This window comes from Talpa europaea (genome assembly GCF_964194135.1).
Source record: "Talpa europaea genome assembly, chromosome: 11".
Lineage (NCBI taxonomy): Eukaryota > Metazoa > Chordata > Mammalia > Eulipotyphla > Talpidae > Talpa > Talpa europaea.
In genome coordinates, this window is record NC_140078.1 from 23,516,837 (window position 1) to 23,539,819 (window position 22,983).

Genomic DNA, 22,983 nt, shown 5'->3' on the forward strand with positions numbered 1-22,983 from the left:
ACTCTTGGGCAGCTAGCCACGGAACATGAAACCATCAACACAAAAAACCCTTATGCTCCTCAGTGTTCACAGCAGCATTATTTACAATAGTTAGGACACAGAAGCAGCCTACATGTCCGTTAATGGATGATTGGATCAAGAAGATGTATATTTCCACACTGTGGAGTATTATTCAGCCATAAGAAAGGATGATATGCAGCCACTTTCAACAAAATGGTGGCAATTTGAGAGGATTATAGGCAGCAAGTAAGTTAGAACTACAAAAACAAGTACTGGACATTTACATAGCAGGTACTTTGATAATATAAAACACTTTTAAAAAATTAGTAGTCATTTATATACATCCTGAGGGCTCTAAGGCAAATGGGGAGCAGGGAGGGAAAGTGACAAGAGGACAAAGGGGTGATGGTGGGGTTGGGGGAGGAAGAAAATATCTGGGAATATATCAGTTCTTATGGGATATTGGTATTTTCCTCTTTTAATCTTATTAGAACATGAAAGTTAAATGAAAGTAAGCTAAATATTTGTGAACTTGGAAAGAAAAAGATCTTCGAAATACATTGAATAAAGATCTTTTCAGATTATTTCGTGTTTTCTGTGTGCAACTATTTTTTGTACATAACTTCTTGCAGATTTTTTTTTGATCTTGAGAGCAAAAAATTTCAATTTGTTGGCAAATATGTAAGGAAGCTGAAGTATGCAGAAATAATTTCTAAGGGGGACACAAGGAGTCAGAGAAAGAGCTAAATATTGAAATCAGTTTTCAAATGCTACATAGCCAGGAGAAGGTGGGAGAAACGCACCAATGTAAAAAATAAAAAATTGCCAATGCTATTTGCAGTATCTGGAAGCAGATTAAATTGATGGGTGTTTAGTGTGAAAACTAAGCAGATAGAAAATTTAAATCTTTTGTAGGAGAAGAGAGTTACAAAAGCCTATAGAGTTATCTCCTGCAGCCGGGACAATAATGTGTGTACAAAAAGCTCCTGACAGGAACTGTATGGTATTTTCCATTGAAATGGAATCACTCCCACTTTACTGTAACACCTGAGTTGAACTTCCCAGATTCGTATTTTTTTTAAAGATTTATTTATTTTTACGTAGAAGAACTGGGGTACAGGCCAGAGGTGTGGGGGTGAGAGGATTCACCAGAGACAGAGTGGGGAGCAGAACAGGCAGACTGACTGAAATACACTGCTGAGGGGAGCAGCAGGCAAGACAGGAGAGGTCAGCTGTGCCAAGTGGGTAGCTCCCTGGCCAGGGATGGAACTAGTGCTGCAGTGGCTGCAGATAGCTTCATAGGTTGCGTCTTAACCCCTGTGCCACCACGGAGGCCCCTGGATTCGTATTTCTAATATTTCTAAAAACATGGGCTTGGCACGAACTGATGGATTTGTGCTGCCGATCCCCGGGCCAGCTGAACAGTAGGGATTCACCCCTTCCACTTCCACTTGGCTAACCCATTGCCCAAGGCAGCCGAGAAAAAGGAGAAAAAGACAGCAGCGTTGGAGTTTTACCCAACACCCTCCCACCCCATTGCCTCTTGATCTGCACCTCCCACAGCACAGTAACTTCATTTATTAAAGATGTGCCTGGAAAGTTCCCCCAAGGGCACACTCACTTCTGTCCACAGCAGTACGTTATAGAGATGGAGTGAGAATATGCAAGTAATGAGGGCCTGCAAGCACAGTCCCAGCTTTACATCTCACTTTGAAATGTGTACTTTGGGAATAAGAATGAAGAATTAGGAAATCAGTGGGATTAACTAAATTCATGACCCTCTTATTCCTTATTTTTATAACACATTTTTTTTTGTCTTACTAAAACCAGACTGAGCACTGTATTAAAGCAATTGCAGAGAGAATAACCAGTTCTATATAAATTTTTGGTGCATTTGTTTTAAATGTTTCTTTAGTAACACAAGAGCGAGCATCAAATTACTTCCCCTGAGGCATGTATAACTGACTTCAGGAGAAACTGCTAAGACCACCTTTTTTTTAAGGGTATAAAAAACCTTAGATCCTACCGTATGCTAATCATTGCACTAAATTGAACAGGCCCTACCACATTTTTACCAATATCACTTTCCCCCCTATCTCTTTGTATTGCAGTAGCCTGTAGCAATAATCCAACAAACACATCAGACAAAGAAGCCTAACACTGAAATGTGGGGCCCTTTCTCAGACCACTTGCATGCCAGGAGCAGGAAAGGGCCATGGAACAAAGGGGTTGTTGAAAGCCAGAGGTCACATTTTTGTCCATTCCGTTGCCTGGTTCCATCTACAGAGCTTTGGATTCCTTTAGAGATGGGAAAGAATTTATGCTTATTATTATTTTTTTTTGATTTGGCTAACTTTGTCTACATACAGTGACATAATTCAGAAACTGCAAAAATAAAAAAAAACTTTGCATATTAATAGTGGAAGAGTCAGAAAAATGAGCCCCGTGTTTCAGGCACATGCATTTAATGATGTCCTTCCTGTGTTTCCATTTAGTGAGTAGTCCTGTTCAGCGATGTGGCAATCAAAAGCCAGTTGAAAGAAACAGACCTTCAAATTATTTTATCACCAAATGTTAAGTCAATATTTAAAATAGATTGAATTATATTAAATTCCAAAACTAACAATAAAATCTCTGGAGGCTATCTTAATGAGAATTATTCATTATAATAAACTATTGATCTATTAACTCATACATTTATAAAAAATTTACAAATTAAATGTTTATTTCCAGTTTAGTCCATCCCTTTAAATTTTCTTTTGGTTACCACTCAAGTGTGTTTACTGGCAGGATGTTTGTTTAAAGGCTTTGGGGTCATCGATGTCATTTCAGGGGCTACTTCACATTCATAAAGCCTGGAGAACTTTGTCCAATTTCTCCCAATAGTCAGAGCCAGAACTAAGAAGGGGCAGTGGTAGGAAAGGCGGAAGAAGAAGAATCAAGGCTGACAGAGAAAGACTTTTTTCTAATAGTGTAACAGGGTGGTCCCGAGGAAAGGGGGAGGTTTCAGGTTTTCTGCCCCACCCAAAACGAGGGTGGAGCTGAACAGAGAGAGAAGAAGCTGCAGAGAGTGAGGAAGGAGGGAAGCAGGATGCGGAGCCAGAAGGAGACCTGGAGGAGGCACATGGAGCAGAGACACGTGAAGAAACTGCGCTTGCCTTTTGGTCGTGGACTGGTTGACACAGATGTGGGTGAGAGACCCATGGGGAGGTGACCATGGTGGTTTTTGTCTTGATTTTGCCCTTTTCCCTCCAGACTTGTCTGGTTGTTTCTCCTTTTCTGTGGGACCCCACTGGAAAATGCTTTAGATTTGTGGCAGGCTTCGGGGCCTTGCTCTGGGCCAATCCCATTTGGATGGACTTTTACCCACGAGGGGATGGGTAACTTTGGGTGCTTGATTTAGAAACTATATTCTTTGTCTTTTCTGTATTGTTCACTAATTGTATTAAAGTTCCTTCCCACTAAAGTCTCATTTGTTTTGTGTCGATGCGGCAGATGGCAGAACCTATTTAGAATAGGCAGGTTTGGGGGTCTGGGCTGCTCCTCTCCCTGCCCTGTAGCAATAGGATTTTCAAAGTTTCTCCAATGAGCAAGAGCAACACTGTACAAAAGAGCTTCCTGTGATGAAGAAGTATTCTCTGTGTGTCGATGGCAGTAACCCACAGGCCACATCTAACTATGGAGCATTTGACATACAGTAGTGTGATGAGGGAAACAAATTTTAAAGTATTTTGCAATCATAACATAATCAGCATTTAAGTATAAGTAGCCTATATAAGTAGCTGATGGCTATTGAACTAAGCAGTGCAGTTCTAAAAGGAAAACACCACAACGTGCCTAAAATGTCTTGTGATTACGAAATGATGAACGTGGCAACAAAACTTCACATTGATCTGTGTCAACAGGAAGAAGTTGTGCAGGGATGTAGAGGTGGCATGATCTGAGAGAGGCAGGGGGCTGAGTCATGTCAATGCCATCTTGTATTTTCTTTTCAATCTTCATAAAAGATTTATAGTTTCTATTTTACGGCAATGGAACTTGTTTCACAGATGACCTGCCCATCAGATGTGCATGCAATATTTTTTTTTGTTAATCATATCACAGAGTTTCAAATTATTTTTCCTTTGGAAAGCTGTAGGCAGAGGGATATGCTCTTGTCTTCATTTGCTTTGGAAGACTGATGCTAGAAAGACTACCTGATATAATACAGTAAATGCACATATGCTAAGGAAAAAAAAATCAATCAGTAATTGAGGAGACCTGCAGCTCCTTCTTTATGAGGGAGAGATTAATTGAAGAAGGCAAGCCATTGGCTCCATAAAAAGAGGTGCACGGGATGAAAATTCATCATGTTTTCCATGCCTCATCATCATCTCTTGGTCTTGGGCCAAACAGCAAGAACAAACTGAAATCAGTGGTTGGAATGCTTGAGGTTCTGGGCTGTGGAATTTAGAGAGGCTCAGTGGTGATTTGTCTCTATAAGGACACTGCAAATTCTAAGAGGACAGGGACAACCACTTCCTGCTTGCTCCCTGGCAGCCTCCAGCATGGTGCCAAGCACATGCAGTACAAGGGCTTGTGGGAAAAATGAAAGACTATAACTTCTGAAAACCTCTTTAAATCCAGGAATATTGTCTAAGCTGCGATCATTTTCTTTACTTCGTGAACAAGTGCACGAGAAAATTAACTAATTAAAAACCTCCTGGGGATGATGTTTCCTCCCAGACTTTGCTCCTCACTGATGAGAACTTAGACTGAAGGGCTCTTCTTGAAGTTCTATAGCAGCAACTGCTTACTAATGAGAATTACTGTTAACTCTATGAGCACTTTAGAAATTAAGATAAGGATGCTTTCCATGAAATTATGAGTCTTCACTTGTTAGAGCAAGATTTACTATGCAAAAAATTACACTTTACTGAAAGACATTGAGGGGTGTCTAAATGCAGAGGAACACCATGTTTATGAACAAGAACGTGCAATTCCATAAAGGTATCAGTTTTCCTGGAACTAAGCTATAAAACACAATGGAATTCCAAAAAGTTGTGTCTGTCCTTCCCTCCCTGCTGTCTTCATTTTCATAGTATATGTCTTTTAAAAAGTCTTATTGTGTTTTTCTTGGTGGGAGGGGGGGAGTTGGGGACAATTAGGAGAAAATTGTGTTTTTTCCATTATTTGAAGTTAGAAAACACCCATTTAATTTTTCTTACCAACTATTTCTTAAAATTGTCCAATCTGGGTGTTGGCAATGCCCATGATATGCCTCCCCAGCCCACAGCACCCTGGTTCTCAGCCCTGGTTGGTCCTTCAAAATCACCAATGGGCTGCATTGAAATAGAGACACCCGGGGGCCTCCTCGGTGGTGCAGCGGTTGAGCACTGGGTTGCGAAGATGCCCGCAGCCTCTGCAGCACCGGTTCGATCCCCGGCCACCGGGCGAGGGTCCCACATGGCGCTCAGGCCTCCCCTGCTGCCCGCTGCTCCCCTCAGCAGTGTATTTCGTCAGTCTGCCTGTTCTGCTCTCCACTCTGGTTCTGGTGAATTCTCTCACCCTCCCGTGCTTCTGACTGTACCCAGTGCTTGTATAAATAAATAAATCTTTTAAAAAAAAAAAGAAAAAGAAAAAAAAGAAATAGATACACCCAGTTCCCATCTCTGAGGTTTTGGTTTCAGGCTTGGGGGTCAGGCCCTGAAATATGTATTTCTAACATGGTCTACAAATGATAGTTGAGGATCATTGCAGGAGAGAAACTCTCTGCCTGACTCCTTGCCAGGTGGTCACCCAGATCACCATTCACAACCCCTTTGGCAGGCTGTGCAAATAACCACATGATTCTGAGTATTAGGAAGTGAGATATATATATATATATATATAATTCAAGTCTATGTTTGGGGCAATCTTCTGTCATCACTTGTAATCCTACTCCTTGAGATTATATACCATATGGATAGTTACTATTCATATGACAGTTTTCAAATATTGACAGCAGTTACTATTCTCACTTTTCCATTTGGCCTTCTTTTTCTTGTGTGAACTCTCCTACTCCTTAGTAAAGCAAGGTTTTCAGACCCTTCACCGCCTGTGTAGATTCTTCTGGCAACCAGCTCCAGTTCATTAACATCCTTCACAGAAACGTGGCGCTCCAAATGGGAGCCAATCCTCTTGAGTATGGGAATGTCAGAGTAAAGGGATGTTGTTATGTTCCTACATATAGTAATGGGGCCATTGATTTCATTGCTGTTTTCATTTTTTTTAAAGATTTATTTATTTATGCATACAAGAGCCAGGGTGCAGGCCAGAGGTATGGGGGGGGTGGGCAGCGGCGGTGGTGAGAGGATTCACCAGAGACAGAGTGGGGAGCAGAACAGCCTGATCTACTGAAATACACTGCTGAGGGGAGCAGTGAACGAGACAGGAGAGGTCTGCTGCGCCATGTGGGTAGCTCCCTGGCTGGGGATTGAACTTGTGTTGCAGTGGCTGCAGACAGCTTCATAGTGCTGTGACTTAACCCCTTGTGCCACCAAGGAGACCCCTTCATTTTTGTTTTTGAAGTCTATTATTGCTGGTGGTGTACTTCACTATTGGAAGTAGATGTTCTTTCCCAGGGAGAGTTTCAGTTTAGAATCCTTGCGTGACCTCTCCCACTATTATACTAAGTAATGGATTCCCTACCAATGTGTTGAATGAATGGATGGATGAGTGAATCAATGAATGCAGCAGGCAGTTTAGGGGACTTTTTCTGATGTCATGGAATTTTGGTGAAGTCCTGAAGATGAGGATAGTAAGTGAAAGTTATCCTTACTTCCCAAAGAGTAGTTCGAGAATGAGCCACAGAAGGCATGCTTATCCCCATTCCAAAGAGAGGTGTTGGACCACACCTATGCCAGACTTTCTAGAAAATATTAGAACAAGTTCATTGGCCATCAACCCTGCCTCTGATCTGCAGTCTTGAGCAGAGTATCTATTTGAAATGGCTATTGGGGAGTCCTAGGAAAGGAGAGCTCAGTTGTGGTGTTTCCTCTCTTCTCTCCCCTTTTGTACTTCCCCACCTCACCTTCAACTTCCTTCTTGGTGGCCTGCGAGGGGCAGAATGCTACAATTCCATCTTGGTGTAGCCCCAGGGAAGGGCAGAGGTTAGAGTTCTTGGACCTGGGGTACTTATGTGAAAGTGGGACTGGAAGTGATGTCTTAACCAAGTCATGCTAAAGGTAGAAAATTTGTGGTGCTTTCTATGATGGCAGGGGGAGGAGCAGGGGCATTCCTTGCATTTGGGAAAGCAAGGACAGCGAGTGGATTCCATAGCTGGTCACCAGGGTTAAGCAGTGTTGATGGGAATTTACCCAAGAGGTGAGGGACTCCAACAAAGAGCGTTTGGGATGATCTAGTGGGGCAAATATCAGAAAGGAGGAGGCCTGGGCATTAGGCAGAGGGTACAATGTTCACATCAGAGAGCTATACTCTATGGAGGCTTGTGTAGAGCTATTTCTAAGGGACCAGTGAGTGTACGCACTGGGAGCAAAGTCGAGTGCCTGCCAAGCACAGAGGACTTCTACAACCAAGGAAGAACCACAAATAGCACTAGTTGAGTAAATTGACAGTTCCCATTTTCTCTATTCCCATCTTCTGCTTTGTCCCATAGAAGGGAAGAAGAAAGGGCAAAACAATGACCCTCTCCTCCTTGTAGGGCCTCAGGACTTGGATTAGGCAAGAGCTGTGGAGAGAACTGTTGCTAGGAGTTGCATATGAGTTTTGATTGGACTAGACTGGAGCTGCCTTGTTAATAGTTAAATGAGTTAGCACCAAAATGAAACTGTTCTTATTAAAAGTGGTTGATTAATCTGAGATGTTTTATAAGGGGAGGGGCTGAGCAATTTTAAAAGAAAATGGATCCATGTCCTGTTTGGACATTAACTCAGCATATTATTATTATTATTATTATTTTTTAAAGATTTATTTATTTATTTTTTATTTTTATTTATTTATTTATTTTTAATAGAGGCATGTTTTATTTATTTATTTGTTTGTTTGTTTGTTTTTGTTTATACATGCACTGGGTACAGTCAGAAGCGCGGGAGGGTGAGAGAATTCACCAGAGCCAGAGCGGGGAGCAGAGCAGGCAGAAGGACCGAAGTACACTGCTGAGGGGAGCAGCGGGCGGCAGGAGAGGTCTGCGCGCCTTGTGGTACCCTCCTCTGGTGGCCGGGGAGCAGCCGGGGATTGAACCGGCGCTGCAGAGGCTGCGGGCAGCTTCGCAACCCAGCGTTCAACCGCTGCGCCACCGGGGAGGCCCTATTTATTTATTTTTTAATTAATTAATTAATTAATACAAGCACTGGGTAAAGTCAGAGACACAGGAGGGTGAGAGAATTCACCAGAGCCAGAGCGGAGAGTAGAACAGGCAGAGTGACAAAGTACACTGCTAAGGGGAGCAGCAGGTGGCAGGAGAGGTCTGTGCGCCATGTGGGACCCTCGCCAGAGGCCAGGGATCGAACCGGCGCTGCAGAGGCTGCTGGCAGCTTCGCAACCCAGCGCTCAACTGTTGCGCCACTGGGGAGGCCCAGGATATTATTTTTTTTTTCACAGTTTAATTTTATTTTTTATATTCCCCATACAATTGCAACCCCCTTATTTTGACCCCAAGCCCTCCTTTACCCGCCCCCCACCCCCCATAGGGTGTCTCTGGTTCATAGTTGTTTGTTGATTTTGATTTTTCTTTCCTATAGTTATTCTTTTTCCTGGTCCCTTATTTAAGTTTTCCAGATTCCTGCTATGAGTGAGACCATCCAGTATTTTTCTTTTTCTTTCTGGCTTTTTTCGCTGAGCATGATCCCTTCCAGCTTCATCCATGTTGCTGCAAATTGCATGTGTTTATCTTTTTTGAATGCTGAGTAATATTCCATGGTGTATATGTACCACATCTTCTTGATCCAGTCATCTATTTTTGGGCATTTGGGTTGTTTCCAAAGCTTAGCTATTGTAAATAGTGCTGCTATAAACACAGGGGTGCAGGTGCTCTTTGGAATTAATGTTTCTCAGGTGCTCTTTGGAATTAATGTTTCTGCGTCCTTTGGGTAAATACCTAGGAGTGGAATTGCTGGATTATATGGAAGCTCTATGTTTAGTAGGTCAAGAAATCTCCACACAGCTTTCCATAGTGGTTGGACCAGTTTGCACTCCCACCAACAGTGCAGGAGAGTTCCTTTTTCTCTACAACCTCACCAACATTTGTTGTTGCTAGTTTTTTTTTAATATGTGCCATTCTTACTGGTGTAAGATGGAATCTCATTGTGGTTTTGATTTGCATTTCCCTGATTACAAGTGATGTTGAATGAACATTTTTTCATATGCCTGTTGGCCATTTACATTTCCTCTTCAGAGAGGTTTCTTTTTAGCTCTTCTGCCCATTTTTTCACTGGGTTATTTTCTTTGTTTTCTTTGTTTCTTTGAGTCTCATCAGCTCTTTGTAGATTTTTGTGATCAGTCCTTTATCGTTAGTGTTGTGTGCAAAAATGTTCTCCCAGTTGGTGGGGTTTCTCTTTGTTTTTGTTATTGTCTCTTTTGCTGTGCAGAAGCTCTTTAATTTGATGTAGTGCCAGCTGTTTATCTTTGCCTTCACTATCATTGCTTTGGGTGATGTGTCTGTAAAGATGTCTTTGATGTGCATATCATGTTGTGTTTCACTTTTATTTCCTTCTTTGTATTTTATGGTTTCAGATCTTACATCTAGTTCTTTAATTCATTTTGAGTTGGTTTTTGTTCATGGTGTTAAGTCATAGTTAAGCGTCATTCTTTTGAATGTAGCGATCCAGTTTTCCCAGCACCATTTATTGAACAAACTTTCTTTGTTCCAATGCATATTCTTTGCTCCTTTGTCAAAGATTAGTTGACCATAAATCTGTGGGTTTATTTCTGTGGGTTTTTTAATCTGTGGGTTTATTTTCTACTCAATTCCATTGGTCTGTGTGTCTGTTCTTGTTCCAATACCAGGCAGTTTTGATGATTATGGCTTTGTAGTATAGTTTGAAGTCTAGGAGTGTGATACCTCCATTCCCTTTTTTTTTTTTTCCAGAGAGCTTGGATTTTTTTTTAGTTTCGATTTCATTTATTTCTGCTTTGGTTTTTATTATTTCTTTTCTCCTACTAACTCAGCATATTAATATTGAATCATCAAATGAATTCAGGATTGAAGATGAAGAATTTTTTTTTTTAAAGATTTATTTATTTATACAAGCACTGGGTATAGTCAGAAGCGCGGGAGGGTGAGAGAATTCACCAGAGCCAGAATGGGGAACAGAACAGGCAGATTGACTAAATGCACTGTTGAGGGGAGCAGCGGGTGGCAGAAGAGGTCTGTGTGCACCATGTGGGACTCTTGCCCGGTGGTTGGGGATCGAACCAGCACTGCAGAGGCTGTGGGTAGCTTCACAGCCCAGCGCTCAACCGCTGCGCCACCAGGGAGGCCAAAAGATGAAGAATTCTTTATATTGTGCATTCCAATTCCTAGAGAGTTGCTAATTTCTTAGACTCCTGAAGTCCTTGTGGTCAGATCTGGTATTCATTCATTCATTCATTCATTCACTCACTCATTCAATTATCAGTTGGTGTCTAACATTGAACTAAGGCCTTGGGTGTCCTAATGAATAGAACAGATCCTTGACATTTGGGTCCTTGTTTACCTCTTGGAGATTTCACTGAGCGCTGAAAGATGGCTCAAGCTTGGGTGTGGAGACAAGAGAGGTATCAGTTCAAGAAGAAAGTGCTATCTCTCAGAAGTCAGATTTCCTGACACCATGCTGTGGACCGGGCTGCTTCATTTGTTCATTCAAGAAATGAACAAGAAATTTCTTTTCTTGTTCTTGTTCTTTTTCATTCAAGAAATATGTGCAGATCTCCTACCTACTTTTAGGGTGATCTGCTTGATATCAGAGAGGGTGTCCTTGATGAGTAGATCTTCCAGCATGACTAATCTACTTCTTACTCCTATAAATTCAGATAGCAAAGAAGTGGTGTGGGTTAACTGGTCTGGCATCTGTATTTTTTGCTTATTAACTCTGACTTTCCTAGTCACTCCTTAGTGCCCTGTTGACTTCAGACCAGAACTGAATCTAGAAAGCAAGAAGGATTCAATTTCCTGGAGTCAGAGTCTCCCAGGATGAAGAGAATGCCCTTGGGGAATGGGCGGGTTTCAGGCAGTTATGGTGCGCCCCATCCACCACCCACACCTTGGGAATATTGTTGCCAGAAAGAGTTGCAATATTTGGATATTCTTAAATCTAAAACATTTTTTGTTATTTATCTAAAATTCAAATTTAGCAGGGAATTCTGTATTTTAATTTGTAAATCTGGCAGTCTACTTGGGAAGGGTTTTCTCTTGCTTCAGACCATGAGGCTCTTGTTTCAGATTTTCAAGTCTCCACCGTATAGATCTTCTAACCCTGGTAGGCTGGGCCAAGCCGGACCCTGATGTTGAATCTCTGCAAGTAGCCCTTTGTGGAAGGAGGGTACAATGTGAAGATCTTAGTCTGGGGCCCAGCAGACCTGGGCTCTAGAGCACAGTCTGCCACTAGCAGGTTCTGTGACCTTGCATGGGGCCATGTGCCTCTCTGGCCTGATTTTCATTTTTATAAAGTGAGAGGGCTGTGGCTTCTATGAACCAGTCAAAAATCATACATGTATTTAGCTTCAGAGTGTAACCAGGATGGGAACGCTTCATCATTTGTCCACTCTGTACCCTGCTAAGGGTGTGTGTGTGTGCACATGTGTGTGTGTGTGTGTGTGTTGACAGATCCCAAACTGCCCTAGATAATACAAGAAATGGCTTGTTAAATGCTATCATATTTTTTTGATTCTGTGCTGTGGAAACAACTCTTGCAATGACAGTGATTGGGGGTGGCAGGTGCCTGAGGAACAGTGAAGGCTATTTCTGTTTCAGCTTATCTCTCTCAGAATGACCCTCAGCTCTCTTTGCTCCTTGGAGAAAACAAAGCATGCAGGAGGCTAGCAAGGGGGAACAAAGATGCCCTGGCAGGCTGTTGAGTTGAGCTTGAAAAGGCGCAGCCCCAGGGGTCCTGCTCTCTCTGGAGCTGCCTCAGACTCAGGCCACCCTCTCTGGGAGGGTGTCCTATATCCCTGGTGATTCATTCAGTCTTGTTTTGAAACAGAAGGCAAAGAAGGGGGCCTATCCATAGAGAACCTGAGAGGAAGCCAGAAGAATGACAGCATTGAGAGTAGAGAAAAACATCTCCCCTCAAATGTGGTTGTTGTTCCTCACTTGGGGATGGTGGACATTTGGCACAACAGAGAGAGAGAGCACTGAGGGGGTAGTCACCCCAGGACTGGAAACCATAAGCACATCCTCAGAACTGCCTGCAGGAACAGGGCAATAGCATCAGGAGCTTGGTGATGACTGTACCCAGGAGTAGACAGACAGGTGTTGCTCCTGGTTCTAGGAGGAGAGCTGGTATATCATGGACACCTGCACTGCCCAGATCTCTGAGGTCCCTTCTTTCCCGCTGTCAACATGCGCCCCTAGTCACTGTGTGCTTCTTGGCTGACACTGGCGCCTGTGCCTTTGAGAAGACTGTCTTTAGCAAGGGAGATGCTTTGCCCAATTAAGAGCTAGAGGGGCCTGGGAATTGCAAGCCCTTCCCCCAAACTCCTCCCCTCCGAAGCAAGGAGGCGTGAGAGTACAGGGACTCAGCTCCTGCAAGTGGACCAAGTGCCCCTGAGGCCCACTGAAATGTCCCCCTACTTGATTTTTCTTCCTTCCATATCCTGCTTCCCTTATTTTCTTACCTTAATGCATATATGAATTAATTATCTAATGAGGCTGGAGGAGGGGTGGGGGAGAGTTTGTTTAAGAGAACAAACTTAGATAATAGTTCTGGAGATCAAATGCATGGCGTAGTGATTATAGTCAAAAATACTGTTATAAACTTCAAAGTGGCTAAGAGACTAATTATTCTCAAACAGAAAACAAATGATAAATACGTGACATGATAAAGGTATTAGTTAACATTACTGTAGTAATCAAATTGCAATACAGAAATGTAGGAACCAACACATTGTACATCCTAAATGGATCCATAAGCTTACATGCCAATTATATCTTAATAAAAAAGGAAAGCAATTCATCAAGGAACTTAGAGCTGTTTAATTTAATTTTTTTTAGAGATTTATTGATATATACAAGAACTGGGGTACAGGTCAGAGGCGCAGGAGAGTGAGAGGATTCACCAGACAGAGTGGGGAGCAGAACAGGCAGACGGACCAAAAGCACTGCTGAGGGGAGCAGCGGGCGAGACAGGTGAGGTCTGCTGTGCCATATGGGTCTCTCCCTGCCGGGGATAGAACTCATGCTGCAGAGGCTGCGGACAGCTTCACAGTGCAGTGCTCAACCTGCTGCACTACAGGGGAGGCCCAAGGAACTTAGTTTTTTAATTGACCACCTATACCCTGATTACGATAGTGGGGCAACCCCAGGAAGGCGTTCTAGTTAACACTCCACGTTTTCAGGAAGGAAGAGAATCAGGGGAGCAGCTGTTTCAACCAGCTACTACCCAGAAATAGAATTAGCACTTAGAAGAGACCCTAAACTTTCCATGCAGTGAGGGGACTTCATGGAGCAAAGACCTCTAGAGGCTTGCATCACGGTCTCCAATGTTTGTGTCTTTACTTGGGGATCGTTGAAGTGATTTACTAGAGAGACTCTTGCTTTACCAGTTATGACCCACTCTGAATCTTTATAGGCAGCATGACCTGGGGCAGGTTACTCCACCTCCCTGAGTGTTAGTTTCCCCATCTATAAAATGAGACAGGTTCAGACCTCAGAGGGGAGTTGAAATGTTCAGTAAGTGAATGTTTGTGCCTGCTGGCAAGTGGGGTGCATGTTGGCTTTAGCCCCCATCTCTGTGTTCACATAAAATAGAAGTCCACGCCCTCTGTTTTACCAGGATATCATTTCAAGGTGGGACATGCCAACTGCTAAATAATGCACCCAGCTCGTGATTTTTGCAAGAGTTGTTATGGCAACCATATTTTTAAAAGTCACCAAAAGTTGGCAAAAAACATGAAAATGGGACTATGTGACAACAAAAAGGGACAGGGATGACATAAATAAACCTGGAAAGAAAGGAGAGGAAGAAACTAAGAATACAAGAAGCAGACAGAGAAACAGATTAAGTCAGGGCAGGATAATTATGTGTCCTAGTGAGGCTGGGCACTCCCTGCCTGCTCTGGACAGAATGTAGGGTGTGGGCTTGCCGTGGGCCAGGCTGCACCTTCCCTATCAGGGCTGCCTGAACCTTTTTGCTTCTCGTCTGCCCTGCCAGGAGAGAAAGATCATCCTTCTCCACAACCCCAAGGGATTGGAGTGAAGGGACCTGGCATGAGCTGTATCTTCCTGTGGTCTTCCTCCCTTTCTTCTGCCTTGTCACTTTAACGATCCCCAAGTGAAAACACAAATATTGGAGACTGATGCAGGCCTCTAGGGGTCTCTGCTCCATGAAGTCCCCTCACTCCATGGAAGGTTTAGGGTCTCTTCTAAGTGCTAATTCTATTTCTGAGTAGAGGCTGGTCTGCCCTGTCTGCCTGGGCCTCACCTAGGAGCTCCTGTTGCGAGCCTGTGGGCATTCCCGGTGGGATATTTGACTGGACTTAGATGGTCATCCGTAGGCCACTCTCCAGCCTCCTGGCCTTGGTGTCTCTTCAGGCCTTCGTGAGGTGTCCCCTTGGCTACAGCCAGGAACTCATGGTTCCCACTCCCATCTCCTTTTGCTGCTGGTGACCCGGGAATGCCTGGATACTGTACTCTGCCTCCCCACCCTGCCCTGTGTGCTTTTCATAAATGTCAGGAACTCCTGGCATCACAGCGGCTACAGTGTCAGCTCTCACCAGGCCCTGGATCACCATTTCCTTCCCTTGCTCTCCAGGCCTGAGGGTGGTAATGTCGCCTTCCGCTGCTTGACTTTGGGAGCTGAGGGGACCCCTCTAGCCCCTCTCACACCCTCTAAATAGCCCTATTCATTAACATCTTCTCATTTGAACTATTGATACATGGAAAAAGGATAAAGGCACCCAAGATCCCAATTTAGGCGGGGCTGGTTTGCTAAGGCAGCAGGGGTACAGGCTGGGGAGGGAGGTGCATTAAGCCTGGGAGTCATCAGGGAGGGATGCAGGGGTCAAACTCAGTAGTAGAGCTGGTTTGCATGTTCTAAGTTACAGGTAATTGTTACTGGTCTGTGCTGGGTAGAAAGCTGGGAAATATCCCTCTGGTGAGGGGGGGGGTGTATGGGTCTTCGGGAGAGAGACACATTTGGGGCTAAATTGTATCTCTGTGCTGGGGAATGTTTCTGTGCCCAGTAGGGCTCAGGCTCAATGAAGCAGGGAGGCCAGAGGAGGGCAAAGTGAGTCATGGGAGAGAGCTGGTTCTGTGAGAGAAACTGGAGTAGGTAATACGGATGAAAGCAGGGAGGTTGAGGGTTGTTCTCATGGTCTTAGAGGAGACAGTAGGGATGAGAACAGTGGAAGAGAGGAATGGAGTTAAGTTAGCTGGTGAGGACGTGTGGTGGCATAATCATGCCCATAAGTTCTGCAGCGCTGGTTTCTCTCTAGTGCTGGCGGTGGAAGGAAAGGGTTATTATGATAAAGACTTTTTAAAGTAGTTTCTCTGGCATAGGAAGGGCCATTGCAGACTGTCGTCAGTGAGTTGCTGGAGTGTTAGGCATAGCAGAGGAGTTCTGTTAATTCTGTTGTAATGTGGATCTGACTGGACTTAGATAGTCATCCGTGGGCCACTCTCCAACCTCCTGGCCTTGGTGTCTCTTCAGGCGTTCGTGAGGTGTCCCCTTGGCTGTAGCCGGGAACTCATGGCTCCCATTTCCTTTTGCTGCTGGTGACCCAGGAATGCCTGGATACTGTACTCCGCCTCCCCACCCTGCCCTAGATGTTGCTGCCTTTTCTCCAGGTATTAGCACAGGATGGAAGGAGGCCAGGCCACATCTCCCTTATCCGTCCTGTCCCCCTGTCCCTATCAGCACTCCACAATATGTGGAAGGAAAGATAGGAAGTATGAGTTTTTTGTGAAAACAAACAAACAAACAAAACAAACCTATGCATGTGAGAGTCTCACTTTATTTCTTTATAACTGAGATTATGCCTTGATTTCCTGAGTTGGGAGAAAACTCGATTTTTTCCCCAACTCCCATATATACGTGCATCTATGTCAGGGCTTTATATTCTATTTCATTAGCCTTGTCTACCACATCTCTGAATGCGTCACTCAATACAGCTTTATAATAGTTTTTAAAGATTTATTTTATTTATTTATGCATTCAAGAGCTGGGTATATGCCAGAGGTGTGTGTGAGATGTGTGTGTGTGTGTGTGCACGTGAGAGAGAGAGAGAGAGAGAGAGAGAGAGAGAGAACATTCACCAGAGACAGAGTGGGGAGCAGAACAGGCAGATTGACTGAATACACTGCTGAGGGGAGCAGCAGGTGAGACAGGCAAGGTCTGCTGTGCCATGTGGGTAGCTCCCTGGCTGGGGATGGAACTTGTGCTATAGCGGTTGCCGATAGCTTCATAGTACTGAGACTTAATCCCTTGTGCCACCAGGGAGGCCCTTAATACAGCTTTAAAATAAATATTGCTCTCTGGTAGAATAAGTCCTTTCCTTTTTAAAAATTTTTTTAAAAAATTTTTAAAGATTTATTTATTTATTTATACAAGCAGTGGGTATAGTCAGAAGCACAGGAGGGTGAGAGAATTCAGAGCCAGACCGGGGAACAGAACAGGCAGACTGACGAAATACACTGCTGAGGGGAGCAGCGGGCGAGACAGAAGAGGTCTGCCACACAGTGTGGGGCATCTCCCTGGCCGGACAGCTTCACAGGGCTGCGCTCAACCGCCTGCACCACCAGGGAGGTCCGAATAAGTCCTTTCTTAGAAAGCTGCCTTGGTTTGAATTTTGGGATAAGCTTGTCAGATTTAAGGTAAGCTTGTCAGGCTGATCAGGATGAACTCTTCCTTCAGATGTTCTCCCCATCTGCATATTTTGCAGACACACCTCTTTATCCTTTATGTTTTCCAATGAACAATTGTTGAATGAGGTAGAAAGACCTATGACTATGTTCTTTCTATCTCTTTCCCTTCTATTCCTTGAACTGCAGTATTTTTGCCCCTTTCTGGACCATGCTGAGTAAAGAACAAGAAAGCCCCATTGAAATGGGGTTGCCATGCAGTTGGATAGGCCCAGACACTGGTGAGCAAGACGGAATTTTCCATCTCCCCAGATAACAAATGATTACATTATGAATCACTGTGATTTCTCATGAGCAAAATCACAAACACCAGAGCTACCCATATTGAGGGCTACCATATGCTATATCAACTATGTTTTCCTACACCTTCTGTGTTGAAGACACACGTGGCTTCACCTTACTGTCTTGAGTGCAATCCCAGAAGTTCTGGATCTGGATCCTGTGACAATTCCATCCCTATCATATGCTCAGGAATATCTTGACAGTTTCTTTTTCTTCCTTTCTCCCAAGCTCAGTGCCCCAACCTTCTGCTGCCCCTTCACCACTGTTGTATACATAGTGTTGGCTGATGCTGCAGGGAAGATGTAGCTTCTTGCCTTTTCTATCATTAATCAAAGCTCCAGAAGCCTTCATCTCTTCAGGAGGTAGAGAAGCAAACTCAAACTTAGTTATAAATAAGTATAATCTTCTTGAATTTAAGTAGATTTCCTTCATTTTAAATCACCCAATTTCAGACAAATAAAAATCTTTTGCACTTTAGTCTCTGCCCCCTACTCCTTCCCAATATGGTGGCATCTCCTGGGAACTCATGTTGGAAGAGGGGAGGAGGAACACTCAGAATCATGAGCTGTTTCTTGGGCTGTGAGTTATGCCTGGCTCTGCTGCAGGATGGATTCCTGAGGAGTAACAAGTCCCCTCTGGTCATTGGAGTCTGCAGTCCTGGCTATTTTTTTCTTACTTCACACTTGATCTTAGCCAAAATGTTGAGAAGCAATATATTTTATTTCAAAGCTCCCACCATAACCACCTTTTTGACCTCAGCCCAGGTTTCCCACTTGTAGCCCCCCTTATTGCTGTGGGGTGTCAAGGTATTGTCTCAGCTTCCCTGTCTTGCTACCTCCTCCATGGCTATGTCACCATGTCGCTGAGCCATGGCAAGGTCTGGGACTTCCCCCAGTGGCCCTGGGAAGCATTTCATTGGTACCTCTCTGATCTTCGGCTTCCATGAAACTTAGGTGCTTTTATTTTATCCCCACCTCTCCCTCTTGAATTTAGCCCCTGCAGGAGAAAGCAAGGACAAATGCATTTGGTCTTCAGCTAATTTCTGTTTCCTTCTTTCTTGACACCATTGAGTCTGGTATGTGTGGCTCTGCCTTCTTCCTTTATGGAAGGGACTTTTCCTACATCATATTTTCTTTCTTGAGGGTTATTAAATTTCCTGCCTCAGCCTCAATGGTGGAAGGGCATCCCTCTAGTCTATGGAAGAAATCCTGTGGTTTGATCTGGTCAGGTACAGTTGAGAGTCTGAGGTAAACAGGAACTTCAGATGACAGAAAATAAAAATGCTCTGTTTGATAATCCCAAGAGATTATATCCATTATATGGCAGACAATGTTCTGGATTCATCTAGGAGAAATTCTAAAAATAGCAGCTCAGATCTATGGACTGCATATGATGTGCTAATTATTTTTCTAAGACAGATAGTATGTAAATACATCTGTTATTCCCATTTTACACATGAAAGGTTAAAATCTGGACAAGGAGCAAGGCATCCTTCCAAATTTGTGTGGTCAGAAATTACTATTTGAACTTGATTCAGAACCTGATTGTGAAACCTAGGATTTTTCAGTCCCTCCCCCTCCTGAACCCCAGAATTTCTTTATCCTGCTCTTCAACTTACTGCCAGAGTCAGTCCCCTGGCTGGGTAGCTCCCTGTCTGGGGATGGAACTTGTGCTATAGCAGTTGCCGATAGCTTCATAGTGCTAAGACTTAATCCCTTGTGCCACCAGGGAGGCCCTAAACACTGCATTCTGTGTGTCATCAAACCAAAAATTTACTGTTTCTCTTAAATTCCACCTAATTTTGCCTCTTGTACATCTTTGTTTATTCTCTTCCCTTTGCCTGGGGTACTCTTCCCACCATCCCCCATCTTTCAGGGTTCTGCCTAATGACTCTCTACTCCAAACTGTCTCTGATCCCGTGGTTAAATTCCCTCCATTTTTGTATAGGTCTCTCTAGTGTTTCAACTTGAACAGAGAATTAACCGTGAATTATTTTGGCGTCACCTTAAGATTCAGGCTCGCATCTCCACCACAGCACAGAGATGAGTGAGTGGAAGACCTTTTCCTGCACACACTGGGCCATGTCTCTCACAGAGTTCAGTCAAAGGATTAAGTTGGGACCTCGCCTAGGTCCCTTGCCAAGGTCAGCATTAAGTGAGATTCCAGATATAGACTTTTGTCATCTCAGCCCATGACTTATATGTGGAAATTCAGTTTAAGGAGTCAACAAAGAGATGCAAGGACCTTGTAGCTACCTTGATCTTCTGTCTCAAAGACTGTGTTCCTGCTTCTTGGGTCAAACTACCTTCTATGTCTGTTAGGTGACTATTCTTTCTAATTTCCAGTGATCTGAAGAAAGTGCCAGACATAGTTTTTCCCATGCCTGTTTACCTCCTGGAGAAACTGCCCTGTATTTGGAGTTCTTTGAGCAACTGCAAAGGAGTAAGGGTTGAAGTGTTCCTAGGAGGTGACATGCGCCTGGTTGGGGTACCTCAGGAGAGCGGTTGACCTGGTGTACAGAGGCATTTGGTCCCTAGGAGGCATGGAGAATGATCATTGCTTGGATCAGCCAGTGACCAGTCAGCCACACTCTCTTGGGTGGCCCAGACTTGCTTTGTCTGTGAGTTTGAGCAAACTCTTTCTCTGGCCACATGATTTCCCTGCGGCCTGGGTCCTCTCTGTTCACAATCTGCTTTTCCACTCAGTGCCCATCACTTCCAAATCGTTCCATGTACATTTGAGCCAAGTGTGTTCAGACTTCCTGCAGCAGGGACATTTCTCTCGGTAGAGAGGAGAGTGGGAGCGATAGAATGGTCCTGGGTTAATTCTCTTTGGTTTCTCTGGGATTCTGGATTCTGACACCCCTTCAGTGATGCACTCATTCAGAGGGAAGGAAGGTCTCTTTCCCAAAATTTAAGATTCCCCAAGTAAGTCAGAAACCAGCTCACAGCTAAGCATTTTCAGTGAAGGACCCTCTTTTGGACTCAGGTGCGGTTACTGAATTCGGTTAACTGAACCGGAGTGAGACCTTGGGTCCAGGTTTTGGCTGCACCAGATGTTAGCTGTGTGCCTGTAAACAAGTCATTTCCTCAATGGGATTGAGCTCTCTCCCCTTAAGAGGGAGGGGCCTCCTTGGTGGTGCAAGTGGTTAAGTCTCACCACTGTGAAGCTATCTGCAGCATGAGTTCAATCCCCAGGCCAGGGAGCTGACCCATATGGCACAGCAGACCTCTCCTGTCTCACCCACTGCTCCCCTCAGTAGTGTATTTCGGTAGATCCGCCTGTTCTGCTCCCCACTCTGTCTCTGGTGAATCCTCTCACCCCCACACCTCTGGCCTGTACCCCAGTTCTTGTATGCATAAATAAAATGAATTCTTTAAAAAAAAAAAGAAAAGAGAGAGTTGAATTGTATCTTTAAAAGAACTTTTCCTGCTCTAGTGTCTTATTGGTGTGTGTGGTCCTGAGCCCAAGGGAGAGATAATGGTTAAATTGAGGCTATATTTTTCAAAACCATCATTTTCCCCTAGAAATAGAATTCAATTTAAGATTTCTAGTCACCTCCCACGTGTCACATTCTCCCTCAGAAGTCTGGAATTGTTTTTTATGCCTGAGGGCCTAATGCCAGTTTTTAATTTTTTTTTTCAATTTGAGAATCAACTTATTTTAGATGTTGGATGCTGAAAGAAACATTGCTAATAGCTTCATTACAAAACCATCTTTTCTCTTATTCTGGCCAGGAAAATGAATCTGTTTTTCGAAATGAGATTAAAACTTCAATATATAACAGTATGTATAAATGTTTATATATCTCAGCATGTTAAAAGTATCTTAGACTTACCATTAATTAGTCTTGAGAAGACAAGGGTAAACTCAAGTTCAATTGATTTATTATCTTAACAGTGAGATGAATTAATAGTCTCCATGCAAACAGTTTTCATTAAACAAACAAGATGATCCGAACACAGGGGTAACGTGGGCAAAGACAATGGTCCTCTGCTTATTTGCATGCAAGGACACACTTCTGGGTTGTTAGCGTGAGGGATATAAACAAAGATGAGCCTGGTTGCTGGCATGAGCTGCCAGTGCTCTAAAAATGTCTTCAACAAGTTCCTTCTCTGTTTCAAGTTTGAACTGCTTAGATGGCTATCACTTCACTTATATCTAAATACACTCACATATGTAAAAGATTAGCAGGGAAAACACTTAAACACTCTGGCTAAGATTCCATATGTTAATTATTTCCTTTAACAACACATAACACCTTCTATTCACTGGAAAAATCACAAATACACACTGATATTTACAAAATGTGTTTCAGGTCAGTTGAGATGAAGGAAGGATGGTGCATTTTAGGATAAAAAGAAAAGAGACCTGGGGCCTGGGTACTCTCTCCTCACAATCTGTTTTCGCACTTGGCACCCCTCGCTTCTGAACAGCTCCATGTACTTTTGACACAAACAGTTGCACAACGATCTATCTTTAAAGAATCTTCTTACTAGGAGAACTGTCAGAGGATAATAAATAAAAATACTAACAATTGCAAAAATGCAGATAACCTCCAATACTTACTAGCTTGGTTTTAGAATGCATTGTGCAGTTTGGTAAAATCAGAATTGATGTCATTTGATGATGTCATCAAACATCAGTGCAAAGAGATTTCTTGGTTCTTTCTTTTGAAATCATACCATTACGGATAAACACTGACTTGGGTAAGAGACAAATTCTTTCCTTGCAGAATCCTAGAAAATATCCTAGAAAGGTAGGCATTGGATGGGAAGGTTCAATGTAGTGTTAAGGACTCTTTTTCCATGACACTGTAAACCCCATATTCTGACCACCTTATCTAATAGTAGAGTGTGTATTTGCTGAGGGTAAATGGAGTTGGAGGTGAGTCTGCTGGGTGGTGATGGAAGAAAATGTTGGTTGAAACTTCACTGATGGACAAACAAGCCAATAATTAAAAAAAAAAAAAACCCACACATAAGCAAACAACTAAATCTCTATAGGAAACTACTTGTCTAAATGGGGGTCATTTGGGTCAATTCCAAACCAGGAACCATTTATATAGTCTTTGCTTTAAAACCAAACAGGAAGAAATGAGGACAAGTACACAAATCATCAACTATATAATACAAACAGAAGTATGCAGTCCTGGGGTGTGCTGTTTGGAAACATGCAAGGAAGGTTTTCAACACTTCTAACCATGGGGACGCTCAGAGCCCAGAGGTCACTGAGATGCTGGGGTTAATCTTCCTGATAATGATGGAGAGCAGTGATTCCTGCCTCCCCACCCTCCCAGTTTAGATAGGCTGCACGGTGAAGAGTTCGGGGGCCTCTGGTCCAAAGAATAGGGATAAAAAGTAGTTCTCATAATTAGCCCCAGTGGGTGGGTTTCCTTATCCAAACAAATTGCTCGGTATCACTTATCCAGTCTTATCACTTGTTGAAAAGCACTTGCACAAACTTTGACTTCATTAGTTCTATAAATTAGGCAGAGATGATATTGTCATCATTCCTACTTCACTGAAAAACAGATGCAAAGATAGTAAATATCAAGGTCACACGAGTCTTAGGATTTGAACTCAGGTCTTTGGATTCTAGTAGAGCTCATTCTTTAAAACAAGGAGGTGTTTTAGAAAAGGGGTCATGATCTTAGCAAAATGTCC